The sequence below is a fragment of the Misgurnus anguillicaudatus genome, chromosome 2 (genome assembly GCF_027580225.2).
Source record: "Misgurnus anguillicaudatus chromosome 2, ASM2758022v2, whole genome shotgun sequence".
NCBI lineage: Eukaryota > Metazoa > Chordata > Actinopteri > Cypriniformes > Cobitidae > Misgurnus > Misgurnus anguillicaudatus.
Window position 1 is genome coordinate 20,041,109 of NC_073338.2, and position 23,342 is coordinate 20,064,450.

General features: G+C 36.4%; 1 protein-coding gene and 1 long non-coding RNA gene across 2 annotated transcripts in view; both read left to right on the forward strand.

Annotated features, from left to right (window-relative positions):
* brinp2 (bone morphogenetic protein/retinoic acid inducible neural-specific 2) overlaps positions 1–23,342 on the forward strand; it is a 154,993-nt gene that overhangs the window by 120,648 nt on the left and 11,003 nt on the right. The gene's annotated exons all lie outside the window — the stretch shown is intronic.
* On the forward strand, positions 6,002–7,516 carry LOC141366096 (uncharacterized). Its single transcript, XR_012371100.1, has 3 exons — positions 6,002–6,117; positions 7,127–7,219; positions 7,398–7,516. It is a non-coding gene; the product is annotated as an uncharacterized lncRNA (long non-coding RNA).

The window sequence follows — 23,342 nt, forward strand, 5'->3', positions numbered from 1 at the left end:
GAAGGCGACATCCATGTAAGGAGACCCGTGGTGTATGTAGATAAAAAAGGCTCATTCTAAGGTAATTAAAACAATATAGTTAATTATGTAAGGTCTTTATACATCACTGCTAATAGTTATGTATATTATATTGCATTTCTGTCAAGAGATCCTTCTAAAAGTTACACATTGCACCTTTAAGCTGACTGTATGCATTTGGCAGATGCTTTTATTCTATGTGACTTCTGTGCACTTAATCTATGCATTTTTTATCAGTATTCGTGTTTCCTGGGGATTGAACCCATGAATTTTCAATCCATTTCAATGCTTAACCAACTGTACAAGGTTTTTATTACCAACAGGCATCTTTTCTATGCAAATTAGGTTTATAGAAATCAGGCGTGGATGTTTTTCAAAGAAAGATGTGTTTAATTTTTCCCGTTGATAATGACAGCCGTAATTCATCAAATGATAGAGAGTAGTGTCTCAGGGTTTGTATTGGAGACAATGTGAAGTCAAGCATACCTAAAATAAGAAGCATCCATGCAAAATTTCCCCTTCGAGTGTTTAAAGCTGACAGAGCAAGTAGGTTTACCTTACAAAGACATAGCAAGCCAAAAAATAGAGATATACCCTCAAACGCCATTTATGTTAATAAAAGCCACAAAAAAAGTTCTTCTTCTAGAAAGCCTAAAACGTATCCGCATTCCCACCCTGCTGTGATCGCTGAGATTTATGTTTCACCACAAGCTGTTTTACTAAGAGTGAGGTATTACATGTTATTGCTTGTACATTACCATAGAACAGAACACAGAAGGTTTTCCCTTGCTCTGTACTGCCCCTGATGAATTATATAATGGCTCGGATCTATAAAAAGACTATGATATGATATTAGCATTCACATGTGTAGCGATCTCTCTCACAGAGCAGAGGAATCAAGGTCATTTTCTTCCTCAGATCTCACAAAGGAAGAAAAGCAAGACATTAGGAGACTAATTGGAAGCCATATCCGCACTGTGATGAGCATGCTGATCAGTTCGAGCAGACATACGTCACTTTCGCTGGTGTTCAGAGCACTAGATTACTGCCATCAGTGAATGTTATGAATAAATGAGCACAAATAGCATCATTAATAGCGGTTCACTTCCGCGATTTAGTTCGCTCGCATTCATATAAGCGGCGAAACGTACACTCTTTTTAGGTAGGCTCCGGTGTGGTTTGTGGGTGCACCCTCGAGTTTAGAAAAAAAGTGTTTACATCATCTACACGAACTGTATTCTGGCATCAATCGGCACCAAAAGTGTTGGAGTGAAACCTAAAATCTTAAAAACCTAAAAACAAAACCTCGTTAAACAAAATCATTCAAAACATTGTTTATTATCATGAAAATACCTGAAACAATTTGAAGAACAGCGATATAAATATTCCTATAGAGGGTATGCATTGAGGTCACTTTTCCACGTGACCACGCGAGAGCTCGTCCGGTTGAGTGGCAAAACTTGCAACAAAATGGCTGGTTTTCATAGGGGCTGCTGCGAAAATGCCAGTAAAACTGACTATTATCAGCTTAAATTAAATTCAGTTGGACTTGACAGCAGAGGTGGACAATACTTAGTTACATTAGTTAAATTTTCCAAGCATCTGTGCATATTAGGGTGTTTGTCTTGGGAAAAATTTTACTTCACTACATTCTAAAGCATAGAATCATACTGTGTACACTGTCAAAAATAAAGGTACGAAGCTGTCACTGGGGCAGTACCCTTTAAAAAAGGTTCTAATATGTACCATTTAGGTACAAATATGTCCCTTTAAAGGTACATTTTGGCAGTTCAAAGTACTAATATGCACTCTTTGGGTACAAAGGTGTACCTTTTTGAAAGGGTACTGCCCCAGTGACAACTTTTGTACCTTTATTTCTGAGAGTGTATTCTTTAATATTGCATAATAAAATTTATTTAATACCTAATTACTAAAAATTGTGTACTTTTACTTGAGTAAAAGTACGTTAATGTACTTAAATATTAAATGTAAAGCAAACATGTGTATTTATAAAATGTAATAGAATAAAAATTATGATATTATGCTTTGGAATGAAATACAAATACTTGAAAAAATACTTTAAGTACAAATAAAACCTCTGCTTGATAGTAACCCTAGCAACTTATCAACCCACCTGTGGTCTGTGGACGTTGGCATGAACGATCAATTTATTTCTCCTTTCGGTGTTTTTTGGCAGTTTGATAGCTCCGGAATCTTGTTAATCTGTTAGTACAGTCTACAACAGCTTTTTCCCATTTAGACGCGTTTTCCTCGTGGGAAAAACATTACTTCACTACAGTCTAAAGCATATAATCATACTGTGTATTCTTTAATATTGCATATTAAAAATTTATTTAATACCTAATTACATTTAAATTGTGTACTTTTATTTGAGTAAAGTATGTTAATGTACTTTAATATTAAATGTAAAACAAAACATATTATTTATGTGTTTAAAGTGTTTTTGGCAGTCTTTAAAACGATAGCTCCGAAATCTTGTTAATCTGTTAGTACAGTCTACCGCACAACAGCTTTTTCCCATTTCGACGCGTTTTCATCGTGTTTTCGTCAAAGTCACGCTGTACTCAAATGCTGCCGCTCTGTCTTTTGCCACTCAGTGGGCGTAACCGCAGTCCCTCTCGCCGACGGTGAAGTCATGTGCATACCCTCTTTAGACATTTCCTGGAATAGTGTTTGTAATGCTACTTTCTTCTGTGGCACAAATGGAGTTTTGCACGAGAGCGCCCCCTGGCTTTGGGATGTGCCGAGATTTCACCGTAATTTGTTAAAATTCATTCAGTGAGAAAAGGCGCATTTGCACGGTTAATCGTTACAGCCCTAATTCTTAGCATAGTTTACCGGAAGTTACATGTTGACCACAAAAGACGCTTGTTTATGTTGTCACTGCTGAAACCGTCTATAGAGAATAAGTGTGGTAACCAAAATGAAAAGGTACCTGAATAGTCTCCACCATCCTAGCAGTCGCAGTTTTGACTGAACATAGAGTACGAGTAAAGAATGTAAGGTGGTGTTGTCTATTTCTTTTATTCGGAAAATGAATAAAACAGTCACTTTCTAACACAATATGCTTGAAGCTTTTCCATGAATTACCGCAGACAGCAGGTGCGCCTTAATAGAATTTTGTAATAACGTTACAGAGCGCTGTACGGTTTGTACATTTTTTAATCAGTGCACAAGAGGTAGATGTAGTCTGTTATATAGTATTTTTCTGCAATGTCTGAAAAAATGGTTGAAAATGGTCTACAGCTGTCAGTCACTGAGGAAATAAAGTCCTAATATGTATCATTTTGGTACAGATGTGTATATATTTGGTACATGTACTAATATGAACTATTAAGTACCAATTTGTACCTCTGAGGAATTAATATGAGCTCTCTTAAAAAGGGACAACTAGGGGAAAAAATTACCATTTTTTTTTCTGACAAAGGTCATATTTTCTACGAAATAATATTTCCATGACAAAATTCATTATTTCACATTGGTTTGATTCTGTAGGTCATCATGTAAGTGCCATTTCTTCTGATTGTCTCCTTTTCTCTTTTGATGTTAATTGTTTTAGTGCAAACAAACAGATTGACAGTATGTGTTCAGCTGCAACAAAGCAGATTTGAAGAAATACTTGTCTTTGACATCAAACAGTTTGACTTGAAGACATTTTAATTGTTAGAAAAACAACTTGAGCATTGTAACATTCAAATAAAGAGAGTGCGAGCCATAATATGGTTTCCTTTTGTCAAAGATTTCTTGGTGATGCAAATATAATAGCCCTGATTAGATGCTGCAGACGTTCATTGTTTCATGCATGTAGAGGAAATAACGTTTACCCACACCTGTTCGATTCATGAAGCCATCTGTTTGCATTTGTACCTCTATTCCTGCCACCTTTCTCAATCAAACAAATGTGGAAAAAAAGTTGGATTATATTCCATAAATTACACACGCTAACAATATCTACATATAATATGCAAGCAATTTGTGCATGGCTTTTTTACCCTACAACACATGCCTGAATCCAACGTAGCATTGTGTCTAACAGAGATGTCTTTCACCTGCCAGCAATTTGCTGTCAGAAAAGCTTTAAATGGGGGTTCAAAGCACAAAATTATCCCCTAAAGATGCCAACAGATAGAATGAGCAGAGCGACTCAGACATCGTTCCTGGAAAGCATCAAGGTCACTGAACTATTGCCTCTGCGACATGTGATGTCACCCTGCTGTCAGAACTGTAATGTGGGCATCAGACCTGACTCAAGCCCTGAGGCTTAGATGGTTAAATAAATGTCTTTAGAGATACAGAACGACTCACTGAGAGAAACACATTGTAGGATTCAAATATGTACTTAGCCTCTTGGAAAATCTCTTGGGGGCATCTAACGCATTAAAAATAGACACATAAATGACTTTTTTTGGCTTTTAGTAGTATCTAGTAGTTTTTAGTAGTATGTCTGCGATACACTTCTAAAAATAAAGGTTAACCCCTAAGCGTTCCAATGTAACGTATGAGGAACAATGCATTATTTGACAGAAAACTTTATGACATACATGTCACATATCTTTGGAAAGCTAAGATTCTTGTGACTCAAATGATGTAAACCCTTTTAAGATACAGTCAAATCAACACAGCAGGAACAATAAGTCTCATTTTTTAGCTTATTTTAGGAATGCTAAGTGGTTAAAAGACCTAAACCATTTAAGTCAAAGGTTTTTGGGAGATGAATCATTTATTTTGTACATTATTCCCCCATTTCACAGACAAAGCTTAAAGGTGCAGTGTGTAATTTTTAGAAGGATCTCTTGACAGAAATGCTAAATAATATACAAAACTATATTATCAGGGGTGTATAAAGACCTTTATGAACCATTATGTTTTTATTACCTTAGAATGAGACATTTTTATCTACATTCATATAGGGTCCCCTTACGTGGAAGTCGGCATTTTGTGATGCCATGTTTCTACAGAAGCCCTTAATGGACAAGCTTTTTTTACTTAGTTGTCTCCGACGATAACATGTTTTTCCGGTGGCAGCTACTGTAGCTTCTCTATGCATTTCAAAAGCGAGGAGTGAGCAGTGGACTGAGACGTTGGTTGCAATTCGCAACCTCACCACTAGATGCTACTAAAATTTACACACTGCACCTTTAAGGCTAGTCCTAGACTAGGACACATGTAAATAACTTTTATTGACAGATCTTAAAATATGCCAGTGCCATTGATTTTTTTTCTCAAGATACACACCACAATACACATCTTTTCTAAGGCATGTTTAAAAAAGATGCTTAAACATCTTAATTTACCTAAAGCCCGGTATACACTGCACGATTATTGGCTGTCCCAGACGAAAGATTGCCATCGTGAAACAATCGTTGCGATTTCTGTGATCGTGACTCTTCATCGGTGGTCCTATGTCGTACAGTGAGAGAGGTTCAAAGACGGCCGTTTTCCAGTCTTGCGTCCAAAGATAGCCTACGATAGTTTTCTGACAGTGTCAGAAATTCGCCATGATCACCGCACAGTGTGTTTGCTGCTACGACCTGCGCGCCCGTATGCTGGTGACGTTGCGCAACGTGTGACCCTGCCGCCGAAGCTTCCGTGTCATCATCGTACAGTCTACATGCCTCTTGTACCCAAGTTTAAACGATACACAGCAAAATATCCAGTGTTGTTTGGAGTTGTTTTTCCGGTGTTAATTTACCAGAGTTAAAAAGTGTTGATTCTGGTGTTAATTTAAACGACTTAAACACTTGCAGTGTAAATCAATGGTCAGAGTTAGTGTAATTACCATGAGTTGACCTTAAACCACACTAGTAGAGAGTATATTCAATTTCCGGTCTTCGCACGTTACTTCCTTTCTGATTAATGGCGGACAAGCACATGGAGAAAGTGTTCTAACAGGTAATTATTTTATTCCATAAACTTTCTGATTTGTCCTAGTACATTTCTAATCATTTTTTAAATAATATTTATAAGCTTAAAGATATTTTAAGAGTACTAAAATAATTTTCTTTTAGGTAACACGTCAAATAACGACAGGAACTGAGGGAAGCTGTGTGTATGTTTGGATAGCTCTGGCAAATTAAGGTAAGGGTAACAAAATTGACTACTTTTAGTACAATCGTGTATTGCTTCCACCACCAAAAATATATGACTGTTTAAATTAGCGGCAACAGTTTAATTAAACGCCCAATTTTCCCGTTTTAAATGTATACTTTAACAGCACGGGTTATTAACTATGGTCACGTGGAGCTGAAACATTTCGTGGTCACACTCATACTCAGTGCAGGGAAAATATCAGATAAAGCTGGCGACACACGATTATTTTTGGGTCGATTATTAATGTAATTTGGCTGTGGCCACTGATAAATACGTATTTGATATTTTGATTGGTGCCTACAATCCGATCCTCCGCTGCCATAGAAACAGCGTACAGACGAGACATAAACTGCGAGGTAAGATTGCTGGATTAAGTTAACTGTGTTACGTACAAAAGAAAACAACTGATAGTGTGTGCTATAACGTTACGCTATATATATATACGCTATATCTATATCAGTAATGTTAGTACATTATAAGGGGGTTCAGCCGAATGTAAAGTGTGTTTTTTAGTGGATTGACCTGTTCGTTATACTGCTCTCGACTAAAACCAACATACTTTAGGTATTCGTTAGGTTTGTCTTATTAACCCAGCAAGAATCTGCTGTGAAAAGCGTTTTGTTTAACTTTATATATCCTGACTAGTTATGGTGCGCAGACCGTTCGGCGTATGACATCAAAGTGCCGCGAGAGGGATACACTCTCGCGGTACTGTGATATCATGCGCCGCACGGTCTGCACATCACTTCACATCACCTTTTACGTTCGCTCACATGGCGTGTGCCTCACGTGCACGTGGTAAGATCTGCAGGTTTGCACCGCATTAACATGAGATTAAGTTGCTTTAGATTTACTTAAATGTAATATTTGTAATTGCATTAACATTTACTAAGCTATTAGTCAAAGTTAATGACAATGACTGATATAATTGTAGCTGCTGCTTTCTGTAGATTTTAACAGCACGAGACTTTCTAATGTTACTTATTTTTTCCAACAGCTTTCGTCATGCTGGTTAAAGTTCAGTGTAAAGGTGTGAAGAAATGGGTAAAATTGCTTGACGATTTTACATTCCAGGATTTTCTTACTGAAGGTAGGTTTAGGTGTGCTTATTTAAATATATATATATATAGCAGCTATTGAGGCATTTCAATGATTGATGATATCAGAAGTCTACAGGTCTTATCTTTAGGTTTCAAATGTGCTATTTGCCTTAAATGTTTGACTTAAATATGAAAATAAATTAAAATTATTGTTATTGTATTTTTCAGTTAAAAACAAATTTGGATTTACAAGAACTACATCTCTTCAAGTCTTTGACGACACTGACACCAATGTGGAGGAGGATGTCTTCCAAGAATTGATTCAAGCCAGTCCAGATATGTTTTACTGTAAGCTTTTACATTTTTGCTCTTGCATGGCGTACAGACAGTCATCAAGGCCGCCTTAATGCACGGGCTTACCTGGGCTGAAGCCCAGGGGCCTCCCAAGTTTGCGTTCATGATGAGCTGAAAAGGTCATATTGTTTTGTAACTTGTCAGGTTTTCTGTCAATACCTCTAATTGCACGTTACATGGCTGCTGATTGGTCCGTTGTAACTTAACGTGAAATAAAATGTTAAGACGTAACATATTTTTTATTCCGCGTAATGTAATTAAGTGCGCGTTGTCAATTTGACATTCCTGCACGTTGGACTGAGTGTGACAGAGAAACGGGAAATAATCCACCAACAAATGAAAGAGTAATTTCTGAAATGTCATAATAAGCACCTGTGAGGTGCAGGTCTCTCTCTCTCTCTCTTTCTTGCGCGCGCTCGCTCGTTCGCTCTCTCTGTGCTCGTTCAGCTTTGAGTCTCTGGCATGCAGAAGTAAATTAAGAAAGGAGTTCCCGCACATAGGCTAATGCTGTTAATTGTTATAAAGTTTAAGTTTACTCGCGTTTATATCAGTGACGCGTGCGCAGCTGGAGCGATGTAGTTTGACGCGACGTCAGCTCACAGTACACACATCTGTTGGTTTAGAAAGAAAGAGATGCAACGGTAAAGGTGCAAGGCTAAGAAAGTAAAGAGCGACAAAACCATCTCAAATGCTCATCCCCTGATAGCACCATTATAATCTCATTATCTAAAGATCTTATAAACAAGTATGTTCCCTCTCTGTCTTTTGCATATTTACTTGGTCGTTTCACATGCTTATGTATGCATAATAAATACTAAATACAATGCATACTATATCTTCAATAGCCTACAAAATAAATAAATGATTAAAAAACAAGATTCTGTCTATAAAGACTTATCTTTTGTTATCATTAATGCATTTAACAAGATTCTGTCTATAAAGACTTATCTTTTGTTATCATTAATGCATTTTCACTTTAAAACTAACTTTAACTTATTATATTTTTAAAACTGTGGTAAGCATTTAGTTAGTGAGTGGCAATTTTCTGCAATTTGTATATTCCAAAAACTATATAAACATAAAGCTTATAAACATATATACTTTCACACATTTTGGTTTTATTATCACCACAAGTTGCTGTGTGTGGTTGTTAAATAAAGTGTCTTGTGTTTATGCTCAAGTGGGCTCGGTGATATGTTAATAATGATATTATGGTGTTTTCTGGCTCAAAGAGGGAAAACTCACTGTTGTATGTCTCGAAAGAAACTAATGCATTTTGTGATGTAGATTACCTAGATATTACACTTAAAAAAAGACTATAAATCGAGGGGAAGGGGGGCCTACAAAACCTCTTAGCCCCGGGGCCTCACATTAGGTTAAGGCGGCCCTGACAGTCATACAGAGAGTACCCAGGTGAAAAAGTAGTACATGTCATAATGCACTTAAAAGTGCTCTATTTTCGCACATTAATTTTGTACATAATACACTAAAAATGATTTAGTACTTAAGATAGCATCTAAGTGTGCTATTTTGAGACACGATAAACATTAACTAAAATGTGATTTTAACAAGCAATCTCTGCATACAAAGATGGGTTTAAATTTACTACAAGTGGTACCTAAATATATGTAATACATTTTAGTTAATTTTAATGTCATCTCAAAATAGCACAGATAAGTACACTTGGATGTTCTTAAAATTATCCTAAGTACTAAAGAAGAATTTTAAGTATATTAAGTACAAAATTATTATGTGAAAATAGAGCAATTCAAGTAGATAGTGTAATTTTTTCACTTGGGTAATTAGCCTCATAATTACTGTCTCAAACAATATCAAACATCTTTTGGAAATTTTTCTTGGTTTTTATTTCATAGTCTATCAAAATTATCACATGCACACACAATCCATTTTGAGTCCTGCTTTTCTCATATTTGTCTTGAAATATGCTTCAATATTAGATAAATCAGGACTTTGCTCTTCTGTTCAATGCTGAAACATCCAACAAGTTGCTTGAGAGGTGGGAGACAGCATTCAAGCACAAGATCATCAATGAAGCCAGGTCTCTTACTTCGACAGCAGAAATTCAATGTCTTCTCAATGCAGCAGTGGGAGAAGGATCTGAAAATGGTTAGCATCATTTTGAGGATGTTATAGCTTCAGATTTGCCCTGATTTTTTGTGTTTTTGTGAGAACTAAACACATAATATCCACTTGTTTAGATTGGGACAGTGACATGTCATCCATCCTGCTACTATTGCATCTCTTGCCACCTTCTTCGGGAAGGAAGAAGACCAAGATCAGTGCAACAGAGGCTGTTGATAGACTTGTGCATTTCCACAAGGTAAAACTCATAATACTGTTGCAAATCTTTGTGAATGTGTTTGTTTCTACTAGTAGAACTATGGTTTTTCGATACCATAATGTGACACTGTCTAAATATGTTTTTGGGCATTGTATTGACTTGCAGAGCTGGGATTTCCTTGTTAAATTCATCATTTGTTCTGATAAAGAACGTAAGTCACTTATATTTTGGATGGCCTGAGGGTGTATCAGCACGTTTATTTGGGGGGGGGGGTGAAATATTTGGTGATTAACTGGTTTTATTCTGCACATATGTGACTCAGTCTGTAAAAACCCAGCTAAAGTCATTTGTTTGTGAGTTACTTTTGTCCAAATAAAATTATCTTACATATTGTATAGAACAGTTTGTGAAAATATAACATGTATCTTTTATATTGACTAGGATCATGTCAAAGATTAAAATCAATGAAAAATCAATGACTGAAATCAAACTTTAAAGCTCCTAATCTCATAATTAGATTGAGACTTTGGCCTGGATTTACATACAGGGTCACATTGAATTTGAGATATTAGTCATTTCTTATTTATGATTTGGTTCAGCACAAGGTTGCCTGGATTCATCATTACACACTGTAATGTGTTTTTTTTTTAGTTTGTTAAATCTGATTTTTATTGTTGGGGTTGCTTTTTCAGTCCTGCACCAGTATTGAAGACCATCACAGTGGCAGGCAGAGCCACCAGCCATACCTGCTTGGATTAGGAAGGATTAAGAGCAGAATCGACAACTTCTATGTGGTTGTGGACAAACATCTCATCCCCTGTGCTGGAACCAGCTCCTTGAGTGCTATAGATGAACTCTTCTAAGTCCACTACGTTTTCAAACTGTCATACGAGGAAGCCCTTGTCAACAGACTACAATCTACAACATCGATGTTGGACTTTCTAGTGAGTCTCCCCGAGAAAAGGAGTTACGTGCAAAGGTTTTAAACTAGGTTAAATGTTGAGGTGTTTTTGTGGTCAAAGTTTGCATTCAAGTAGCCACACTTTGATATCTCACTTGAGAGTCACGCACAGTTTTTATCCTTCTTTAAAGTTTAAGCTGTTATGTGCACAAGAAATGCTACAAAATCCTGCACAGTCAGTCTTAAATTAGATGGGACAGAATATAGACAAGACCTGATTGTGTGTAATGAAATTGAGAATGAAATCCATATTTTCAGTCAGATTCAGAGAATACTTTTAATCAATGACACTGTGTATTTTATTGTTAACAAACTTGTAACGGAGCATTTCTCGGAGCATCGCCATGCATTTAAAGTTCAGAGGTACTGTGGGTTGAATGAACTTGTCAAAGCCAGCAATTTGAAGTTCTTCAGGCCTTTTGATCTACAGAGTCCATATGGGTCAGATGGTGAATATGTTGTTCCCTCATGTATGTTAGTTTGAGATGTTAGTTTGATCTAAAATATACATTTCAAACTGATACATTGTGTTGGCTGTATGTATGTTAGTTTGAAATGTTAGTTTGAGCTAAAATATAAATTTCAAACTGATACATTGTGTTGGCTGTTCTTTAATTTAATGTATTTAGTTGAACCAAGTGTAGATTGCATTTAAATACCTAAATATGGGGATGTATGAACACTACATTAGTTTTTAAAAAAACCTTTGTGTTATGAGAACACTATATTAGTAAATAAATAACTTGTTTGGTGTTATGTGAACACTATATTAGTTTTAAAAAACTCCCCTGGTGTTATGTGAACACTACATTAGTTTAAAAAAATAACGCTCTTAGTGTTACGTGAACACTAAATTAGTTTAAAAAAAACTCCCTTGGTGTTATGTGAACACTACATTAGTTTAAAAAATAACTCTCTTAGTGTTACGTGAACACTAAATTAGTTTAAAAAGAACTCCTGTAGTGTTAAACTTTTGACACAACTAGTGTGGTTGTAGCACTCACTTGGTGTAAATGAAACTCATCAATGGTGTTAACTGTGAACACTCATAGTGTTATTTTTAACATTTTGTGAGTGTAAAAAAATTAACACTTTTTAAAGTGTAAATTTAACTCGATTTAGTGTGGACTCATATAAACTCTGGAAAAGTGTTAATTTTCACACTCCCAGTGTGATTTTAACACTTTAAAATTTGCTGTGTACATGTCGCACAGTGTGATAAGGTAATGATCTTATAAGAGGACAAAAATCGTGCAGTGTATCCCGGGCTTAAGGCCTAGTCCTGGATTTAGCTGTCTGTGAAACCAAGCCTTTATAGACTAAAGAACCTTACCCTACCACAAAGAAAATTTAGCGTACTCCTAAAATTAAACTTTGCTAAAATGTCCTCAGATGCAAAACCTTATAAACCCTCTTAATGGTTTCTGCCAACAATTGGATATTTCCAACCTGATCTCACAAATTTCCGTGTTATAGTCACGGAATATTTTGCTCATTTATACTTGTCATTTCACGGATCTCCGCATTTTTCCGTGTCTGTACCACAGACTTTCTTTTCTGTGTCAGTTTCACGTATTGATTACTCAATTGTTTTTACTATTTTTCTTACCATTTTCACATGGGTTTGGGGTTAGAATGACTTTCTGTAATATAAAATGACATCCTAACCCAAATCCAACTCTAACGCCAGGCGACAATTGTTTAAAAGTCTGGAAAAAATAGTATAAACCAATAGTTAAAGTGACATCCTGACCCAAACCCCAAATCTAAAAATAGGAAAAACAATTCAGTAACCAATACGTGAAACTTGACACAGAAAAGAAAGTTTGTGGTACAGACACGGAAAAATGAGATCCGTGACAATGACACAGATAAATGAGCAAAACATTCAGTGACTATACCACGGACTTTGTGAGATCATGTTGATATTTCTGAATGGCCTTAGACTGGGATTAAGAGAGTTTGAAATGAAAGAATTTCATGAACATATAGTATGTGCATTTGTTTAACTTAAATTTGTTTTGCCGCCATTGCCAAAGACGAGTTTTTCCGGCAATTCGCAATACCACTATTATCCACCAGATGGTGCAACCAGGTCTTATCCAAGTCTTATCCAACTTATTCCACCAGGAAGCAACCCCTCCCCCGAAACGGTTCAGACGCAGCGCGTGTTTTGATCATCGCTCTGGGGTGCGTTTCCCGAAATCAACTATGGTCGCAAGTTCTGTCGTTACCAATAGAGTTCAATGGTAACAATGACCATAGTAAGCTAAGAATGCTTTTGGGAAACACATCCCAGAATAGGATTTCTATCAGAAATTTTTCACAAAAACACAATTATCTCAGCTTTTTTTAAAGCAGAGGGTCTGTTCTTTCATTTGATATATTGTATATTTATATATTTAAAGAAGAACATTTTCTGGAAGGCATTAAAAAAGGCTGGTGGGGAAAGAGTTAATAACATTTATTATCAATATCAAAATCTTTTCCCACGTTTCCCAAGTTTTATCATCTCGCGGAAAATTGCACATAATAAATCATAATTCAAAGTTATGGCTGTTATCTTTAGGTTTTATTTTTTTAAAGAGTCAAGACCTTTTACAGTCCCACCCCAACTTCTTGAAATATGAAAAAACTGCACAAAGTTTTAAAAAATGAAGTGCCACATAACCGAATAGTGGCCGATAACTATTCTGAATGGCACAGCCAATATTACTCACAGCTATTTCATGTACTACGGCTTTTGATCAGTAAGTCTTTATCGATCTGAAATCACTGTTAGTTTGAGTCGTTTATAACATGCATTTGAAAAAACAACACTCGTCAAACATAATCATTATACATAGTTTCATATTACCATGAAAATACATAAATATCATTAAGCCATTTCCTGGAGCTGCGTGAGTAATGGCTCTTATTCTGCGGCACATATTGAGTTTCTGCACGAGAGCGCCCTCTGGCTTTTGGAAGTAGCGGCATTTCACCATTATTCATTGAGAAGCATAACAAGCATCATCGGCCGATTAATCGGTGCACCCCTAGGATATTTGTATGATGTTGTCTCGTTCAATTGACTGCATAAAGATTGAATGAATCTCTTCTGGCAATAAATGGTTTAAAAATAGCTAATCCTCTTGTTTAAGTCCTGGTTAGGTAAAACTTCAAACACTTACTTTCAATAAGAGGCAGGGTACCTAATGCTTTTGTTTTTTTAATGCTTTTGACCTTACATGGAGGATAAAAGAGAGTAATATTTTATAATGAAATTCAAAGACACACGCAGAGGGAAGCTAAGGGTTTATAGCTGTGTGAAAGTGATGGAATATTGAGCGAGACCTGTTTTTCTCACAAGCAGCGGAGGAGAGAAGCTGATTTTCCCTTGAGAATCGACAGTATGTTTTGTTGTACAAAGAAAAGGCAGCTTAATGGAAGTACAATTACCCAGTTGTGGCTTTTCATTTTTAAACGTGAATGATCAAAATTAAGCTCTTTTCTTCAGAAGAAACAGCAAGAAAGTGTGGGAACAAATAGGAAGAACAAATGCACTGGGCCTTAATCATTTACAGCAAATAAAGGTCACAAACTTCTAACATCTACAACAAAATTAAACTTTTTAGTTATTTTTAGAGTAAGACTATCACGTATAGTCTTTAATGAAGTGACCAACAGCTTGTGTGACAGCGCAGTTCATTCGTTTCTGAAGCATTGCCGCGGATACGCTACAGCCCACCGATGCCTGTTTTATATAAGGGCTTCATTTATCCTGCTGCCCCATTTAAGTTCAGACCAGGCCCCAGTGCACCTCAAACTCATAATAACTTGCTGGACTGATATGCTATGTAGTAATGGCCTATTAAGAAAAATAAGCATCTCTGTAATTTCTGCTAAAGCATGAGGAAATTAAACTGAATATGTACGGCTATGTGTGCTTTTCATAGCATTGAACATAAATCTTTAAAAGCATACTATGAACAGCACGCTATTATTGTGTGCAATAGAACTAGCATGCTTTTTTTACGTCACGGTGTATTTGCAAATGTGGATTTAATAATTATAAACGTACTGCATGGCACTAGCCTCGGCCCAATACCTTACAACTTATGAGCGGCATTTCCGAGTGTTTTATGTTCCCCTCCAGACTTTGATAGGCAAAAATTGACTGGCTTACTTAGAATTGATCTCCTTTATAAGATTTTGGAGGCTGAGACCGCAACAACACAACTCGGCCTTGTTGAAAGTACCCACCGGAGTACAATAAGCAGCACTCGCGGTGCACGGCATCAAGACAAAGAGGTAAAGGCTGAGTATTTATGACTCCGGGTTTCGCCAACGGCGAGAGCGGGCGAGAAATATACTTTAGAGCTTTGATGACAACAGGAGTGGAAGAAACAGTATTTTATCAGAGACAAGCTCATGTACGGCACTTCATTCTTATTCTGAAAATAGCTTCCGCGCTTCAACAGGTTACCAGCTATGCATTACGATAGTATTATGTACCTTACATTTTCTGTTTAACATTCAAAGAAAGATTTTTCATATTTATCGTTGTCATCTGAAAACAGAGTTTTGATGCTGAATACACCCACAAACACAAATCGCAAAGTATAAAATAAATATTTGTTTATGCGTAATAAAGAGGGATGACTCAAAGAACTGGACTGACTCGTGAAAATGTAACAACATGAATAAAAATCTGTCATGGGTTTAATTGCCAGGCTTGTTTTAGTGTGTTGATTCTTGGAATGCTTTGAAAACTGTCTTTATCAATTTCAAGGACTGCTCAATTCTGCATTAATGCCCAGGGAGAATATGATGTATTTGGCTCGACTGTCTTGTTAATTGAGTGAACTTTCTTTATCTTATTATAACAGTGGTCCTGTCACTAGTCAGCTTCTCCAAAAAGGACAGAGCACAGCACCCTGTCGATGTTATTTGATTAATTTTGTATTATCCGTTACTCTGGAAGCCACCAAACTTTGCCTCACCTCTAAGTTTTTGCATATGTTGCACATATTGCTGCATGTCCACTAGATGTATGGGTGATTCTTGCGAAATTAGACTTATGAGGTGTCATGAAACATTTTGATAAAAACGTAAATGCAAAGTAAGAGTATCAAAATAAGAAGCATACAGTTTCAAACATCTCTTCAAATGACATCATACAAACCAATTTTGTTGTTTTTTCCACATTTAAAGGGGAAATTGTCATTACCGCAACGTGTCCATGACTGGATTTGGGTTCGTTGAAATGGAAATATTTATAATTAAAAAATCTAAAAAAATAAAAAGCTTGAGTGCATGTTAAACTATAAACATTTACAGTAAAGAAACATGTGGTATTTTGTGATCACTGGTAAATGTAGAGACAATAATAAGGAATATAAATGTGTCCAAGAAAAATTTTCTCATCCTCCGCAACAATTTTCAATCATTGTTTAAGCCCTCAATGAACTAACATTTTCAAAAAAAAAAAAAAATAGTTGAAAGGGACATAATTGACTGTGACACTCAAGATGGTTACCAGGTAAGCAGTTTCTTTCCAGAAGTTGACATTTTGTTTGTCATAGTACCTAGAACCTTTTAGTTCTCATTACCGAAACATGAGTTTGTAAATGCATATATTTAATATAATATCATGTTGCGGTAATGATCATTTTTTATAATGATAATCTAAAAAATTTAAATCTTCTAAAAGTAATGGTTATAGTAAGTTCAGACCTTAATCTTATATGTGCAAAAAAAATTGGCTTCAAGGGCTTTTTAAAAAAATTATGCTGGACACGTTCTAAGTCTGGATTTCTTGAGAATCACCAGTATTTGTTTTTTCTTTTTTTTTGACGCAAGACTTTAAAAGTTACAAAGCAGACACAGTCACAAATGTAAAATATTTATGGTCTTAATGGTCTTTATGGTGCTGCCAGCTTAAGCAACTTACACTGTCCTTGCGGTTTAATGTAATAAAACGCAGCCAACTAAAACATACAATTGTATTTTGATCATTCATTACTGTCCCTTTTGTAAGTCACCAAAATGAACACAATCTATCCTGACAGTAAAGACGTTCATCCACCACAGTCACACGAGCATGAACTGAAGAATATGCTTCAATAATGTTCAGTGTTGTCTGCTTTGTGACCTTGAATAAACCCGCATCAATACAGAAAAAAACCCCGCCTCCAGTGCCTCTAGTGGACAATCCAACCGAAAGATGGACGTCTGTAAACGTATTTCAGGTTATGCAGAAATGTAGGCAGGGGTACGTAATGCCAATAAGCCTTTGTAGCTGCAATCATAATCCACTTACAGATATAAAGGATGGATAGAGGTCACGCAGCACTGTGTGTTCTGGAGGGTGTTCGGAGAAGATAACCAAGCAGGTTCGTCCCGTGAAGAGGGAAAACGCTAATTTGAATACATTATACAAGTGTCCTGTTTTCTCATTGAAAACGAAGAGGAAAACAAGCCGAAGGGCAGAAGGTTTCACTTTCAACATCCGTGAACTGATTTATCTCCACCGTCCTGATTAAAAAAGTTGAAAATTTCAATTATAATGTTTGAAAAGATAACAAACTACTGACATGATGATGGCTTTCACTTCACAGAACTTTGTGTATCTTGCGTTGCATTAAACTTTACTTTTGGAGAGAGTTTGGGGTGATAATTATGTTCTCTGCTATTTAGATGCAAAGCAGTTCATTACAGGTATAATGAATTTGCCAATCCTATTTGCATCTGATGAAAAACTGCAAGGCTGGGTTATAATAGATCATTTCAACTATACGTATATCGCCTGCCTTTGCTTTCAGTCTGATTTCCGACTTTAAAGTTCCTCAGTGGCATTGCTTGCGAATAGCTTGCGTCTCAATGATGTTTTGCTTATAATTAGAAAATAAATCAGACTTTACCTGCAGGCATACTTGGCTCTGTCAGACAGCTGTCTAATGCGCAGAAAAAAAGTCAGATCAGTGTAGCAGAAGCTCTATGTCACAAAAATGAATCCATTTAGACAAAACTGAAAGGGAAAACTGGCAGACAGTTGCACAGACTTTGTTCATATTCTGCTCCCGTTTAAAGAAGTTGTGTGGCTTTCCAGTTAAAGAGCAATTAATGGATGGGTTTCGTTGTCAGAAACACGGCAAATTGTATTTGAAGAGTTCAGATGCAAACGTGCATCTGATATGTTTTCTTGTAAATGGGCATTTTTTATCAGGCTTATGTGTTTATTTCACTTTAATGGCAATGAAGTCAGTAATTTAAAGGCTTTACTTTTAATTTTAACAATTTTAATTAGGGGTCAAGCCTCGAAGGGGCGAAGACCCCTATTGTATCTGTTAGTTTTCTTTTTCTATATTATTCTTCTTCCTGTTCCATTGCGGTCTATGGCAGCCCATAGAACCGTACGTAGGAAAGTTATGAAATTTGGCACACTGACAGAGGCAATTTTGGAGTCTCTATCTCAAACCCGCTAGCGCCACCAACAGTCCAAAGTTGCACTTACGTTTTTGCTTATAACCTCTGATCCGTAAGTCCTAGAAACGAAATTCTTGTTTCCTTTGATGCCTTGGCTAAAGACAATTCGATAGGATCCTATGACGTCATTTTCCGTCATGAAAATTTTTCCGCCATTTTGAATTATTCGTAAAACCTACCTTTGCGAACTCGCCCTAGAGTTTTTACCCGATTGCCACAAAAATTTGTTTGCAGCATCTAGAGACACTCAAGGGAAAAATCTATTAAAAGAATTTCAATAAACCAATCCGTTGTTGTATAGCGCGTCAACGAAATTTATGTAGAGCGCAAAAAAAACAGATTTTAGGCTGTATCTTCTCCAAACTTAGGCCTATTAACACAAAACTTGGTACTTGAGATGGCAGTCAGGATCTGAGGGGGCATGCACAGTTTCGTTGCAGCGCCACCTAGTGGCCAGACGAATGTTTTATATGCCTATAACTTTGGCTGTGATCGACGTATTTTCATGGGACTTGTTTCCTTGGAGTTTTGAATAGTTGCCGAGTCCAACGATACCAAACATGCCAGGGTTCGCCTTACGGTTAGCCCTGTGCATCAAAATAGCGCTTAAAAAACACGCGCAAATATCTCTGCGGTCGTTATTCCGATCGACTCGAAAATGCCATAGGAAGAACAACGCATTACCTTCTGAACAAAAAGTTCTATTGGCATTATAATAAAATTTCCATCAGAAATGGCCGAAAATGGCAAAAAAACGAAAAATTATGTGATTTTTACACCAGATTTGATACACTAATGTATGAGCACATTCTGAGGCCACACAAAAAAAGTGTATGCTTGTACCACTAGATGGCCTTATAATTGAACAAAAACTTTGATATCAAGCCAGCTTTATGGTCATTCAACTGCTTCTTCACTAAACTAAAGTTTATAGTCATAAAACTAGCTAGATGTAACACAATCATGACCTGATATTGCATGCATAATTTTGTCATTGCGCCACCTACTGGTTTTGAGATAGAATATGGCATTTTTTTTTTTGTCTAAAACTACTGCAACAACACATCTATAACCATGAGCGTCATGGATTATTCCTTTCATGTCTTGGACTATAATCATTGGTGGTTGCCAATTAACTCCCTAGCAACCAATTAGAATACCTTATCAACCATTTTTGCAAGAGCTATATCTCTGCATCAGAACACTGTAGAAACATGGGGGTAGGCTCTTTAGACTCATTAATACCACTGTAACATTTTGTGACCCAAGTATTCCCACTGAAAGCACCACTCACATTTCCTTTAGTGTTCTAGTTGTCAATGCTATTCGAGAAGAAAGGGAGTGATTTTACTGAATGAGAACACAGCTTTTTTGCTGAAAACTGTTATATTATTTGGTCTAAAATCAAGAGATTTTCCTAGGTTCTTTAAACTGCTCATCCGAACTCAACTTTACTTTCTTCTGTGCCCTTTTTGGCTTGATCCTGGTAATTGCTGCTTGCAGCAATATTTACAATTATTATTATTAAAAATGTATAATTTAAATTAAAATTAATATTATTAAACATAATAATTTTAAAGTATTTAAAGTGGCCATGGCATGAAAATCTGACTTTTTCCATGTTTAAGTGCTATGATTGGGTCCCCAGTGCTTCTATCAACCTAGAAAATGTGAAAAAGATCAACCCAGTAACTTAGATTAACCTCTTAATCTGCACTATCCAACCACAGCACTGCCATTTAGTGCAGAGAAAAGCACAATTGAGTTTTAATTGCAACAAACCACCATCATTGTGAATTTCATCAGCTCATTTGCATTTTAAAGGACACACCTTTGCCAACACCTACAAAACTGCAATTTTAACATGTTATAATAAATTATTTTTATTTTTATTTGACTTTCTTTTGCTGCAAAACCCTCTAAGTGCACGCAAGCTTTAGTTGAAAAAAAGTCCTTCTTAAAAAAATATCAAATTCTTTGGGAAAAAAACAGTTGCAAAATCACTAAAGAAAGCAGAAACATTGCAAATAATGAAAGTCAGAATGTAAAAAGAATGAAGAAACTAAATCACTCATTAGGGGGTGCTGTGATCAATATGACTGCTACATCAGGTTGTATTCAGGTCACAAGGGACTCCAGTGGACTTTTAGCGGATTATCGTTTAGTGGATTCTGTCAACAAAGCAGTATTTCTTACTGACCTGAGGCCAGGATTAAGGGGATTTGAAGCAAAGGTTTTCGATAAACATATAATACATGCCGAGAGAATTCGGTCGATATCATCATCACATATTTGACAGAGTTGGCAATTAGGTTCTCATTTTCAAATGATGTTTGGACCAAATTTTACTTTTAAAATGTATCTGTCATTAATATTTCCACCATGTTATATATCCATTTACTTGTTCATGGAACATTTGCTCAAACTTGTCTTCAGTGATGATATAGGCTAGTATATAAATTCATTTATATAAGAAAAAAGTTTCTAGTTTTCATCAGCAGACCGCTTCGATTTCTTCTGCTCATTTGCATTGTGGTTTGCACCATGTGCAGGTGTAACACAGGATGAAATATAAGAAATAACTAAATGTCACAATCCACCCTCAGTACAATGATTCCCAGAGGGGGCAGGTTTATGGAGATAAATCCACCATGCACACTTGCTCATTAAACAGATCTAATTCTGTACAAACACATTTGAGAATTGCAAGCCACGACATGTGCCATATTTGCATAAGGAATCAGTGATATGTGTGTTTTTCTAAAAAAACAGACGCCTCAGGGGATTCAGTACAAAGGTGACATTTTTCTGGAGACTGTGCCTTAAGTCACTTATATGGAGCACGGATGCTGTTAAGACCTTGTTGTGAGACTAACCAAGCATGCTCGGGTGCCGGGCACTGCCCATCAGCTTCTGTTCATAGAAATTCGATGGGCTAATGTGCAATATGAGAACGTGTTTTGAAGAAAATAGCCTCATCCTTTTATCTGACATTTTAGGAAGGTCTAAATTGTCCATAAATTTGACCGTAATGTCATAAATGCCAGAGTGAGGATGAAAAGGGAAAAAAAGAAGGCGCAGATTCACTAAATGTGCCTTGAATAATGAGAGAGAGAGAGAGAGAGAGAGAGAGAGAGACTCATGAAAGCAGTGCTGCATATGGTTCAGTTTTATGTGTGCATGTGGGGATTGGCCAGTAGGTCATTGCCTTTTGATTTGTTGGGAGGCACTTGTGGATTTATCTTTTTAATGTACATAATATTAAATGTTCTTCTTTGTTATCACGGGATGAAAGCAAGTGTTTTGCAGATCCAAGTGTGATTCACGGAGTAATAAATGCAGTACTGTAGAATCGTCATGAATACACAATATTAAAAATGTATGCACTGCAACTCGCTTTATGGACATTCTGGTCTGTTTTGGGAAGTAAGCAAAATAAGAAAAATTTCAATTTTTCCTAACATGAACTAGTCACATTGGGATAAATAAACAGGCGATAGAGATTCATAGTGCTAATGGGGTCTGTGTTGTATATTTATTTATAAAAATCCAATCCTTCATTGACATTTTAGACTTGAAAATACTGGATAACTTGCAATATCTAATGTCAAAACATTTGTTGATGCTTTTTAGATATGATAAATGTCACTTTTCAGTGTGATCTCATTTGTATTCAAAGCTATCCAGTGGTTCCAGCACACATTTTTACATTTGAATATAGACTGAAACGTAAGAATGATTATTTTTTTGACATTTACATAATTCATGCTGTTCACTGTGGTATCTAAAGACTGGTTTGATCTCTGTGTGACTACCCACACACAATGTAAAGTAGAGTTATATTGAGTCTACTTTAACTTAGAACACACATGTACAAGTAGAACGTACAATAATTTATTACACTGTTACAACATCAACAGCATTTCACGTAATTTTCATTTTTATACAGTAAAACATTGGTGATTGTTAGATTAAAGCACACGTGTCAACACTCCCGTTTTTCCCGGGATTCTCCCGTATTTCACACCTATCTCCCGCCCCCCTCACGTTTTGTTATTTCTCCCAGAAAACTCCCGCAATTTAAACAGCCCTACCTCGTTATATGAATAATCACCTAAATATATTATTCCAAGGTTGTCTAGTTGCTAGATCTTGTATGAAACACATCCTACTTACAAAATAAACACATCATTTAAATTTGAACCCATTTTTGACCACAACCTGGCAACCTCTGTTGCGCTGATGATTTCTGCGCAGGTAAACGGGGGAAGTTGAATCAAGCATCACTTTTAAAATGGTATTAGAAAGCTACGGCGAGAAAACAAAATATAGCAACAAATTTAACAACAGCTGGACGGAGGAATTTAATTTCTTACTTGCTGTGAATCAACATCGGCAATTCCCACATTTTTGCAAAGTATGTCGCGCTGATTTTAGTATCAGACATTGTGGGAAAAAAGACGTAACGCAGCACAATAAATCACAACGGGACAATCCCAGGCAAAGAGTATAGACATTAAAGAAATAACTAGACTTGCGCATTGGCTGCTGGATCGTGAGTCAACGGTGCAACTTCTTCATTAATCTCATAGCAAGTGGAGGTAAAAAATGCCCCCGTCATGTGCAGTTTGGAGGTGTACAAACCGTCACACCCCTTAAAACGGGTCTCGGGAAATTGCTTTTCACAAGTAAGACTAATCTGTTGTTTCTGGTTGTGTTAGATCTTTAGATCACAATCTTTATACAGTAACATTATTTTGATAGAGTTGTCAACTCGAGGCAGACTAATAGCTAGAGATGTCACTATTTAGCTATGAATGTTGATACTAGAGCCCGACCGATATATCAACAGGCCGGTATTATCGGCCGATATTAGGCATTTTCCAAACTCATAATGGCCGATAAATGAATATAAAAAAAAATTCCTCACTGTTGGTGTTTTTGACAGAGCGCTCTGAACCAGTAGCTGCTGGGGGGGTCCAGATTTAGGCGTCTAGCCCCTGCCTGAGTCAAGTGAACAGCAATTTATATTTTGCTGTTGTTGTCATTTATCAGAACTTAACAGAACTTGTCTCCAGTCCTATTC